Source organism: Girardinichthys multiradiatus, chromosome 2 (assembly GCF_021462225.1).
Source record: "Girardinichthys multiradiatus isolate DD_20200921_A chromosome 2, DD_fGirMul_XY1, whole genome shotgun sequence".
Classification (NCBI taxonomy): domain Eukaryota; kingdom Metazoa; phylum Chordata; class Actinopteri; order Cyprinodontiformes; family Goodeidae; genus Girardinichthys; species Girardinichthys multiradiatus.
Window position 1 is genome coordinate 30,248,678 of NC_061795.1, and position 12,627 is coordinate 30,261,304.

Sequence of the window (12,627 nt, forward strand, 5' to 3'; positions counted from 1 at the left end):
TTGCATGCTTGCACATGGAGACAGGAAGCTAATCAGCTGAAAAACATTCCATATTAATGTGATATATTACTGGTGTGACGGCAAATCTGATCTTGTAGACTGTCGGTAGAGAGAATTAATCTACTTCAGTTCTAACTAATGACATGCTACAGGGATTAGGGTATTACCCCAATGCTGAATATTTGTGGTCCTCCGCTTTACCCTGAGTCATTATAGGATAGATAACTTCTGCTCATTCAGTTTAAATATAATGCATAAATATTGTCTCATAGGAATAGCACGTGTAAGAGTAAGCTCAGATTTCAGTACAAAATGAATCATTTACTGAATGCAGTACATTTAAAGATTATGGTATGTTGAATAAGACAAAAAAGTCTGTGGGAGCAACAGAAAGGCAAGGCAAGGCATGTTTATTTGTATAGAACATTTTAGTAGCAAGACAATTCAAGGTGTTTCACATGATGAAAACATAAAAAGAATCACATAGTATAAAGTACATTGCAGTTTTCTAATAAAGGAAAGTAAAGAAAGGTTGGACTATAGACTAAGACTGATGATGTTTCAGTTAATAGTTCAAGCTGAACAGTCAAAGGCATCTCTGAACAAATGGGGTTTTAACCGTGATTTAAAACAATTTAGGCTTTCAGCATTTGTAGAGTTTTCTCTATGTTTGGTTCTGGTTCTGGCTTGAACCAAAAGACCTCAGTGGGCTGGAAGATTGATAGAAGGACAACACATCTCTAATGTATTTTGGTGCTAAGTCATGCAGTGATTTATAAACTAACAGGAGTATTTTAAAGTCTGTTCTCTGAGATACAGGGAACCATTGTAAAAACATAAAAACTGGGATGATGTGCTCGACCTTCTTAGTTTTACTGACAAAGCAGGCAGCATCGTTCTGAATCAGCTGCAGCTGTTTTATTGACTTTTAGGGCAGACCTATAAAGACGCTGTTGCAGTAATCAATGTGACTAAAGATAAACGTATGTACGGTGGCCCTGAAGTGCAACCTACATCAACAAATTACTAAACACAACTACAAATTATAAAACACAACATTTCAAAAAACGCAACATTTCAAAAAACACATTTCAAAAAACGCAACATTAACTAAGCACAACAACAATTTAAAAAACACAACTAAAAATCAAAAATCACAACATTTCAAATAACACAACAGTTAAAAAACAACATCAACCTAACGGAAAAGGTAAGGTACCAGTGGAAGACATGAGACATTGCTGATTGGTCGACCGCGCTGTTGGACGGACCACAGTTCTTGTTCCGCCCATATCGAGGATGCAATTGATGCATCCTTCTGCAGACTTGGGTAAGCTAGGTTTCCCATAATGCACTCACCAGCGGCGGTCAATGGAGAAGGTGAGTGCAGACATTTATCGTGTTTATACCACTATTATTTTCTGACAAAAAGTAGTTTTAAGGCGAGAAAGTCGACCTCAAAACTTCACCCATGCAGTCAGTTTACCAAGAGTGAGCCTAGTTTGAAATGTGTTCCGGTATTTTCGGAGCAGCAGAGCTCCGTAGACAGGCTGGAGGCTCAGCAAGTGGCTGGAAGGGGTTTTCCCCACTAACCGCAGACTGACCTCAGCCAGTCACTTTGTGATTTTCTGCTACCTGTTATTTGTTTGCAGCGGCTGAAAGTTGATATAAAGTTGTGTGTTGTTGTTTTGATGGGTGTGCTGTCTCAGATCCTTCCCTGTTTACCGCAGACTGGCCGAAAACTTTCACCCTTCCAGATGCTCCTCCTGACTCTAATGCACCTGAGGCTGCATCTTCCCTTCCCTATGGCACACCTGTTCTGCATCGACCGATCAACTGTGTCCACCATGTTCACAAATAGACCATAGATGTCATGTTTACACACCTTGCTGCGGGGTAACATACCACTGAGCATGGTGCTGCCATGTGAAGGTGAGGAGGTGGTTTTACTGGACAAAATTGTGACAGTGTGCTGTGATCTGACCAATATGTCTCCCAGTATTGTTTTGAAAGTGTAAACCCTAACAACTTTGTGAAACTTGTGTTAAGCAGAAAGCAGTGTACCTTGGTTTCCTTGTGTGAATAAATGATGGACAATTTAAAAGGTTCTTTTGCATCTTTATTAAACTGTAAATGCATAACTTCTGCAAAAAAGTCAAATACTAAAAACAGCATTACTGTGCAAAGCACTGGAGGTCTGAGGTAAACAGAGCTTTCTTATTGATGTTTCAGCTATATCTTTCCTGGAGTTTCAAGAAATGGGACTGTTCTAATTGGGAATGTGAGTATTTTCATATGTATAACAGATAGTAAAATCAAGAAAAAATTTAAATTTGACAAATATCAAATACATAAGTAGAAATCTTTTAAAATAAGCTAAAGTTTTAAATTTTTTTGATCATAAAAACCTTTACTGAGTGAATAATGGTGGTTTCATGATTGTCTCCTAAAAAAAATTGAAATCTTTACTTATTATTATTTGTCCTAACTGACAAATAATAGAAGATAATAAGCAACTTCAGAGTTATACAGTTGATTCTTGAATTCCATTATTTCTTAAGTTGCTCTGGATCCATAAGCAACCCTCCTGCAGTCTTGGAGGGGTCACACGGACCCCGCGTGCGCTACTCGAGTTTCCCCCCCATCTCTTTCATGGTTTTCCCACACGCTGGGCTACAGGGAGCCCTCCACATCACATTTCCGACCATTACTCTAGATTTCTGGTCCTGCGGGGGTCAGAGCAACTCCGGGTGTAGTTCTTTCTGGGGCCTCCCCGTGACATCTGGCTCACTCTGTACTATCGCTTAGGGAGGGTTAAAGAATTACTTTACATTAAACTTTTTACCAACCTGTTTATAGCAAGAGTTTTTTTTTTACTACTGCATGTTTCATTTACAATAGTTACTAAACACTGATCAACACACTTTAATTATCTTCAGGTAAACTCATCAGATAACTACAGCACAAACAGAGACAAAATGTTTGTAGTAAAATCTTTATTGGAATAACAAAAAAAAAAAAAGATAATCAGCCAGGAAGTTGGTAAGTTGACTGTCTAATCATAACCTATTTAATATAATTTAAAATGTAAAATAAGATGAGGAGACAGTGGAGCAGACCACAGCCGGACATGATGGTGAAGATCCCTGGGAGCTTGTGGGAAAATGCATCCAAACCTGGAAGTGTGCTTTCTCTCCTGCAGAGCTGTCTGCATAAAACCAGGAAAAATTAGTTCACACTTCACTAAGGTTTACATGAAAAGACAATCTTGGGAAAATGTGTGTTTTATGTACAAGGAAAGTAATAATAATATATAGACTTTATTGATCTCACAATGAAGAAATTGTCCTCTGCATTTAAACCATCCCTTAGGGAACAGCCCAGGGAGCATGCTAAGGGTCTTGCTCAGGGACCCAGAGTGGCAGGCTGTATTTCGAACCCGGGTACTTGTGGCCTATAACGCAAATACCCTACTGTAACCACAAGGCCACCACTTCCAAGACAAAAGTGAAAGAGCTCTGTTTGATCACTAGCTATGGCCCTCACGTACAGACGCAACGGCCCGAGACAAGATCCTCAACGCTGATTTCTGTTAACATTCCTCTGCCTTATTTAGATTAAACAGCTAAAAGTTAGAAACAGTTTGAGAGTTGTTCCTTTAGGAGAAAGTGTTATTCAGGGTGTGATCGCTTCTGGGGACCAAGGACCGGAGGGACTCTGAGGCTTCTGACCGCCAGCAGAGTGCGGTAGCTCGGACAAATGTTAACATTTTCAAAAGAGAAAATATTATATTTTACATTCTGGTACTTGCAGTTATCCACCACATATTATAAAATGCTTTATATCAACTTTCAGCTCCTGCAAACAAATAACAGGCAGCAGAAAATCACAAAGTCACTGGCTGAGGTCAGTCTGCGGTTAGTGGGGAAAACCCACTCCAGCCACTTGCTGAGCCTCCAGCCACTTGCTGAGCCTGCAGCCACTGCGGCCTGTCTGCGGAGATCTGCTGCTCCGAAAATACCGGAGCACTTTTCAAACTAGGCTCACTCTTGGTAAACTGACTGCATGGATGAAGTTTAGAGGTCGACTTTCTCGCCTTAAAACTACTTTTTGTCAGAAAATAATAGTGGTATAAACACGATAAATGTCTGCACTCACCTTCTCCATTGACTGCTGCTGGTGAGTGCATTATGGGAAACCTAGCTTACCCAATTCCGCAGAAGGATGCATTGATGCATCCTCGATATGGGCGGAACAAGAACTGTGGTCCGTCCAACAGCGCGGTCGACCAATCAGCAATGTCTCATGTTTTCCACTGGTACCTACCTTTTCCGGTAGGTTAATGTTGTGTTTTTTTGAAATGTGTTTTTTTGAAATGTTGTGTTTTATAATTTGTAGTTGTGTTTTTTAATTTGTTGTTGTGTTTAGTTAATGTTGCGTTTTTTGAAATGTGTTTTTTGAAATGTTGCGTTTTTTTGAAATGTTGTGTTTTATAATTTGTAGTTGTGTTTAGTAACCGTACGTATGGATGTGTTTTTCAAGATCTTGCTTGGATATTGGTCCTTTAATCCGGAAAATGTTCTTTAGGTGACAGAAGACCGACTTAGTAGTTGCCTGTATTTGAGTCCGAATGTTTAGGTATGAGCCAATCACTATGCTCAGATTTCAGGTCTGATCAGTGGTATAATAACTGAAGCGGTGTGCCTACTTTTGATCATTCCTCCTTTTATTCAAAAATAATTACGTAATTATCATTTTTCTTTCACTGAAGAAAATTATGGCACATCCACACATTGATTTATTCAATGCTTGAATGAGATCATAGTCACCTATGTAGAGCTGTGTGACATCTGCGTAGTTATAGTAACTTATTTTGTTGCTTGTTATAATCTGAGCTAGGGTGAGAATGTAGATATTGAATCCTGCTATTTAATATCTACATTCTCACCCTAGCTCAGGGGCCCCAGGATAGAACCTTGGGGAACCCCACATGTGATTTTTTTCAACTGCGATGTAAAGTGACCTATTGACACAAAAACGTCCCTGTCCTTCAAGTAAGACTCAATCCACTGAAGTGCTGCACCAGAAAGACCAATCCAGTTCTCTAGTCGCTCCAGTAATATATCATGATCAACAGTGTCAAATGCTGTAACTAAAAACAGCACTGTTGTTCTTCCACGGTCTGCATTTAAGCAGATATCATTAAACACCTTCAAAGCACAGTCTTGGTACTGTGGTGACCTTCAAAACCTGACTGAAAGACATCAAAGTGGATGGTCAATGCTAAGAATGTATTTAACAGCTTTTTCAATAACCTTACTGATGAATCGGAGATTTTAGATGGGCCTGTAATTTTGCAATAGCAACATGTCCAAATTATTCTTTTTCGACACTGGTTTGATAATTGCTGATTTCAAGGCCTGGGGAAAGTGCCTGACAAAAGGGATGATTTCAAATCAACTCAAACGCTGTCATCTTTGTTTGAGTATGGACTTTAGTGCCAGCGACAATTACTGACACAGTAAAATAATGTAAAGTGTGTATTGAAATAATTATACAGGTGGAGGAGTTTTCTAGGTCTTGGTTCGGGTTCAGACCAGACACTAAGGCAGAGAGGTATGTTACTTGCAGGGAAACTGGGTTAAAGATGATGATAATGGAGTGAGTATGAAGAGAGGAGCACTTACTGTGAGAGGTAGATGCAGAGATCCTGTGGATGGTGGAGTAATGTAATATCTCTGTTGTTGTTCTCCAGGAGGAGGTTGCAGGAAGGACTGTGAGGGTGGACAGGCAGGTAAGCGATATCAGAGGAGCTACAGACAAGTGAGACGGCCAGGAGGAGGATCTGAGGAGCAAGACGCAGACAGACGGAATGGGTTTCCTCAGGGTTCCCTGGTGGGTCTCGGAGGACCGGACCTGGGGAAAGGAATCCTGGAAACCTTCGAGGATAGGAATCTGAACACATAAGGACAGGACTCAAATTATGTAGGCCTGGTTACCAGGCTACAAGAGCAATCAAACTGGTGTCTCCCTCTGGCTTCCAGCTCTTCTTTATGCTCCACCTGATTACTCCCCACGAGCTGCAGCTGTGGGGCCGCACCTGCCAATCCGCTCTGCACAGAAGGTAGGAGAAAGAGACAGACACAACCAACCTGCACACAGCCCTGTGAGTCTAATAGATGCTATAACAGGCAAAACTTTTTTAAAGAAAGCTGTGGGTAAAATACCGAGACAGCTGGAGAAGGAGCTTAGCTAATGCATAATAAAGTTTTTTGTAGCTTATTTGGTAGAATTGTGTCATGTGGTACAATTTTGTTTTGATCTTACACAACATTGGCTGTGGGCCTGATATTGCTGTACAGATTACCCTTCGGATCTTCTGAATTTTCTCAGTATAAAGTTAGCAAGATCCATGTAGAGTGGAGTTCAGATGCTACAGATGCAGGAGGGTTTGCTAACCTGTCGATGGTGGCAATAAAGGCACAAGCATTATTGATGTTTTTGTTAATTTTACAAAAAAAAAGGTCCCTTGATTTTTTCAGTTGTAAGTTATATCTGTGAATTCTCTCTGTATGAATGTCAAAGTGAACCTGGAGTTCAGTCTTTCACCACCTCCATTCGACTTTTGATACTCCCTTTTTTTACTTTCTCCACGAAGATTTCTTCTTACCAGAGGCAACCTTCATCTTCATGGGAGCAATAGAATCAATGATATGGTATGAAATACTTATACTTGTCGTCTTCTGTGTATCCAAGAATGGGTCACGGGAGCAGCAGTCTAAGCTCCTTCTGAAGGCAAGGTTCAAATACTCATCCGCCACCAAAGCCATGCCACCGTGGAGCTTTTGGAGCACTTCACTGACTTCAACCTGGGTGATGAATGAGTCCACCTCCGAGTCCCCAGTCTCTACTTCCACCAGGGATGGCTTGACGGCAGGATTGAGGAGATCCTTGAAGGACTCCTTCCACTGCCTGATAAAGTCCTCCCTTCAAGGTCAGCAGCTCTGCTCTCTAGTCTTAGTCCATGGCCTCACCAAACTCCTACCAGGCCTGGGTTTTTGCCTATGCTACTGCCCAGGCAGTGGCCCGCTTGGCCTCATGGTACCCATCAGTTGCCCCTGGAGTCCCACATGCCAACCGGAACCGATAGGACTCCTTCTTCAGCTTGACAGCATTGCTATCAGGGATTGCTGCCGTAGGCACCACAGAGATTTTGGCCATAGCTACGGGTGGCAACATCAATAGAGTTAAACATGGTCTGCTCTATCAGAGCAGACCTGTCCCAGATCCTAGTGGAGGATCTCCAACCTCCACTGGGATCTGGGAAAAGCTCTCCTGGGGGTGAAAGTTGAATACATCCCCACCTAAGGGCTCCACTAGATGTCCCTAGCAGCCTCTCACTATATGCTTGGGCCTGGCAAGTCTGTCCTCCTCCTCTTCCAGTGGACCCAACTCACGACAAGGTGGTGATTGGTGGACAACTTAGCCCCTCTCGTCATCCAAGTGTCCAAGGCATGTGGCAGGAGGTCCAAATACATGACTACAAAGTTGATCATTGATTACCAACTTTTCTCAAGGACCTGGATTCTAGAGCCCACGCTGTGCATGAAGGTGAGCCCTACTATTTTTAGCCAATATCTCTCAACATCCTGCAAAAGCTCAGGCTCCTTTCCCCCCAGCGAGGTGACATTCCACTTCCCTAGAACCAGTTTAAGGATCCGGAGAGCAGGTCTTCGAGGTCTACCCCTTTGACCGCTGCCCGATCCTTTTTCCCTCATGGTTCCCCCTGCAGATGGTGCTTTGCCTCTCATTCCTGCTTTGCCCAGCTGGGTTCCGTGAGGAGTAACCCGGCCACCAGGCACTCACAGAGGATTCAAGGTGGGGATTCACAGAGGGATGTATGAAATATTAGATTGAAAGTAATCAGCCAGCTCATTTACTGAGTTACAAGATAACGTAGAAGTGGAAGCGTAAACTTGGTTAAAGGTTTCAGATGTACTGTCCTTGAAAAAAACATTTTCTTATAATATTTCTTTGGCTAAATGAGTCGATGGAAATAAAAGTGTATAATAGTTATTTTGTCTTGGGGGTTGGCAACATGGTTGTTGAAGTCTTGCACAATGATTAAACAGACATAATCAACACATATCACAGATAGGTAATTGAAGTCATTGAAATACTGGTTTTAGTTAATCATGAAACAAGGTGGCCACCCCTCCCCTCCTCCTATGTATGATGGAGTATTAGGACCAGGCTAAGAGATTTTTTTTATTTTTTATTACGAGACTAAAGTCATAATATTACGAGAATAAAGTCGTAACATTACAAGTAAAGTCATAGGCTAATATTATGAGAATAAAGTGGTAATATTACGAGATTAAAGTGGTAAAATTATGAGAATTCTGCCTCTCGCCTGTAGACTGATGGAGATAGGCACCAGCTCCCCCATGGCCCACTATGCAATAAGCGGTATAGAAGATGAATCAATAAATGAATATTACGAGAATAAAGTGGTAATATTACAAGAATAAAGTCATAATATTCTGAGAATAAAATGGTAATATTAGGTTAAAGTCGTAACATAACAAGAATAAAGTCATAGTCTATTATTATGAGAATACAGTCATGATATTACGAGAATAAAGTTACAACATTACGAGAAAAAGTAATGACAGCTCATCTTCCACAAAACAAGCAATTTCATCCAAGTCCGTGTGGCTCTTTTAACGAAACAGACACAGTCATATGCACAATCGGTTCAAAGTCCCGATACTGATAATGATCTGATGCTGATGTGCTAAAAGATTAAGAATGCCCTTATTTGTGAAAACGATTCGACAGTATATCTTAAAAAGATGCTCAACATTTCTCATTTTAACAAAAGGAAGACTGCACATTCTCATAAAAATTATGACTTTATTCTCGTAATGCTACCACTTTATTCTTGTATTAAAAGATCTCTTACCCTGGTCCTAATACTCTGTCTTACATATACTCCCTGCTCTCACTGATAAATTGTAATTGGATGGCATTGACTCTGTCAGTGTAGGTGTCTAACCATGTTTCTGTTAAAAACATAACATCAAAATCATGCTTGGTTATTGAGTAAAAATTATTTTCCTGATAAAGCTCTGAAGTTTAATAAAGCCAGTTTAAGTGACTTAGCGGCTGGCATTATTTCTGTGGCAATTTGTAGTTGACAAAAAATAGATTTCAAGATCAATTGCTGTCTACAGTTTCTTATCTAATTAGCTTTGTTACTTCTGTTATATCAGAACAGAGATTAGTTCATCTCCGTAGCCAGCATTTACCTTCACATTCACTTCAAGCCAGGATTTTCTCATTGCCATTAGCGCTATTTTTCTGGAGAAATTTGTCATAGTCATCTGTGAAGAGGGGAGGCATCCTATGCTGATCAGTCTGTGTTGCCATGAAAGTGCAGCTGCTCCTGACGTCTGGTCTTCTCTCAAAAGCGATTAAAATAAAACATCCTTGAAAACATTCTTTTGAAAAATCATTGATTGCCACTAATTTCATGTAGTTTAGTCCAACTTTTTTTGCAGTTCTTTGCTGAGAGACAATAAGTTCAATTACCACACAAGGATAAAAGGGTGAAGACATTAAGAGCATGACATCTGTCACTCAATGTTAAGCTTTCAATCAAACGACTGACAGTAACATACTGTATTTTACCCTTGGGCATAATAGGGCATAATGTATTGCATTGTATAACAACAGGAATGAAATGTCATGTCACACTTATTTTTTATGAGATCAGAGAAAGAGGTCAACATTAACTATATTTCTGGGTAATATTTCAGTCAAAGGTCATGTCAGTGTTCTATCAGAATTTACACAGTTTTGGTTCAGTGATTATGATAGCAGCATAAAAACCATGACTTAGCAGCTCCATATTTTCCAAAGATGAATCAAAATCAATGTCTTGGAAACTGAAAAATCTTGTTCAAGCTAGGTATTAACAATGAAGACTCACATGCACTCACATACATAAGCATTCAGGTGACCCCATGGTAGACACCTCATGATGGATTACTAGCCTTAGGCTATCCGTTTCTTTGGATTTCCTGTTTTTTAACTCTAGCTTCCTTTAAGAATCTTTGCCTCTTTTGTAGTAATTAACTCACCAGTGTGAGGTCATGATTCATGCTGGGGTCCTCCAGCCACTAGAGAGGAGATTAGCTGATTTGGTTTAGGGAGAGGTGGAGAAGAAGATAAGGTGAAAGAGACTGCAGGAAAACCACTGTCGGGGTGTTAATGTCTTCTTTCATTTCTAATCTTCACTGTAAATGTGGCTATATCATAGATATGCAAAGTTATTTGTACAGATCAGTTCTGTCATTTTCATTCATAATTTTGTCTGATTGATATATCCCAAATACACATTTCTGAAATTATGTTTCATACTGACAAAGCACACCTTTTACTTGATCCATTGCCCAACAGTGGTGGCCTTTACATGGCATGAGAATAAGAAACATTCCTAATAAAAAAAAGTACAATTTCTGTAACTTGAAATATTAGTTTCTGTCATGTAGTGGGATCATTTGAAGCATATCCCAGGCTGCCAGAGGGCTGGCAGTTTGTGATGTGTCTCATAAGGCTTTTTTATCTCAGAGTAACCACCTGTACAACTTGTGCTTTTGGAATGTAGAGAGTCAGCTCTGGAAACACTTCATGAAGCTAGCAAATATAAACTATCTGTGGATTCACTTAAGATGAATGCTTTTTTCAGCTTTGACTGACAGAAGACGAAAAAGAGGAGCAAAAATAGATAGAAATGACAAGTTTACAAAGACTTTAGATTTGCCTTTTTAAAAGCATGTCTGAAAATCAGCTCTGTTGCAAGCAAAGGTCACCAGGAGGCCTTTAAGTATTTACATTGGCTAATAATTATTGATTTATGGAGGCCTATCAGCTAGCACCCTATTATATGCTGAAAATACTTGTATTGCTTGGCTAAATGCACAAAAACTGATTATTTGTTTTTCTAATCCAAAAAACATTTCATCATGTCCTAAAAATTGCACACCAACTTTTGCCACTACTTTATGTAGGCCTTTCTATGTGGAATTTACATGTTTTGTCTGCAATTTTCTTCTAGAGTCTCAAATTAGATCAGTCAGTCAGTCATTTTCTACCGCTTATTCCATAGTGGGTCGTGGGGGAGCTGGTGCCTATCTCCAGCAGTCTATGGGCGAGAGGCGGGTCCATCACAGGACAATACACAAACAACCATGCACACACTCATTCATACACCTAAGGGCAATTTAGAGTGACCAATTGACCTAACAGGCATGTCTTTGGACTGTGGGAGGAAGCCGGAGTACCCGGTGAGAACCCACGCATGCACGGGGAGAACATGCAAACTCCATGCAGAAAAACCCCAGGCCGGGAATCGAACCCAGGACCTTCTTGCTGCATGGCAAAAGTGCTACCAACTGTGCCACCGTGCAGCCCCTCAAATTATGTATATAAGGGTAATTTCAAGATTGGTAACTAACCTTATTAGTGAGTGATGTGTCCATTTGTGTTTTCTGTCTGATGGACTGGTGAGATGTCCAAGGTGTATCCTACCTTTATCAGGTGAGACCTGGGATATGGTCTAGATTCCAAGTGACAAGGACGGCGAGAATCAATTGGGTATCTTCAGGACTGTACAATTCGATTGAGCTACTAAGCCAAGTGTAAGATTTATATCATTTTACCATGGCAAGTAAATGAATAAGTATAAAAATTGGCTTGTGTAATTGAAACAGACATACACATTCGTATTTTGTTACGTGCCATAACACTGGGCTGTACAGACATTACAGTGGTACTAGTCTTCACAAACAGAGCATAGTCTCATTACACAGTGTGTAACCTTTTTATCCCTATTTTATATATGACATCGTTGGAAATTAGTGGCCTCAAATAACCCTGTTAGCTTGCTAATAGAGTTTCTTCTTTTAAGAGCCATGTGGTTTTGGTTTTGGTGGCACTACTCCAATCTAATGAGCTATCCCTTGAGGAAGGAAAAAAATAAAACCCTTTAGATTTATAACCACCTCCTAACTAAATCTTGAAATTGACCCTGTGATTTGAAGGGTTAAAAATTTACTGCAAGCCAGCACAAACTCAGCTAATGGCCATTACTGCGGACAAAAAGCAGATAAAGGGTTTCCTTTGACAAACGTTATCACTCATTTTGCCTTTCTTTACTCTCTCCTGTTTTTCTCCTTCCTTTTAATTGCCTTGTACTTTTAGTATGTGTGTCAAAGACAGATGGCATATTATCATAGAGTTTTGTGTCTGCCAGAAATGTAATAAACTGGGTGTGGACCCTTATGAACTGGAGGGAAATGGAATAATTTCATTCATTTTTATGTCTACTAATCTGCAATTTGCAAAATATCAAACAGCCATCTTGTTGAATAACAAATATGCTGTATGCATATATATTTTTAATTATTTTCCTAAATTCCATTTTGTCTATTTGTATTTTGCTGAATTTCATGTTTTACAAGGTCAATAAACCTTTCACCCAAAAAGTATCTAATAATTTTTTACAATACAATTTCAACGGTTCAATAAATGTTAATGGTTTCCTTTAGGGCCTAAAAATCC

The 12,627-nt window shown here is 40.0% G+C and overlaps 2 long non-coding RNA genes across 2 annotated transcripts; one reads left to right on the forward strand and one right to left on the reverse strand.

The window, feature by feature from the left end:
* The first annotated feature begins 1,231 nt into the window (after window positions 1–1,231).
* Window positions 1,232–2,576, forward strand: LOC124858997. The gene is made up of 4 exons (XR_007035993.1): window positions 1,232–1,380; window positions 1,731–2,105; window positions 2,233–2,281; window positions 2,562–2,576. It is a non-coding gene; the product is annotated as an uncharacterized LOC124858997 (long non-coding RNA).
* Window positions 2,577–2,979: 403 nt separating this feature from the next.
* LOC124859000 lies at window positions 2,980–4,369 on the reverse strand. The gene is made up of 2 exons (XR_007035994.1): window positions 4,159–4,369; window positions 2,980–3,208 (listed from the first exon to the last, which is right to left on the reverse strand). It is a non-coding gene; the product is annotated as an uncharacterized LOC124859000 (long non-coding RNA).
* Window positions 4,370–12,627: the final 8,258 nt, after the last annotated feature.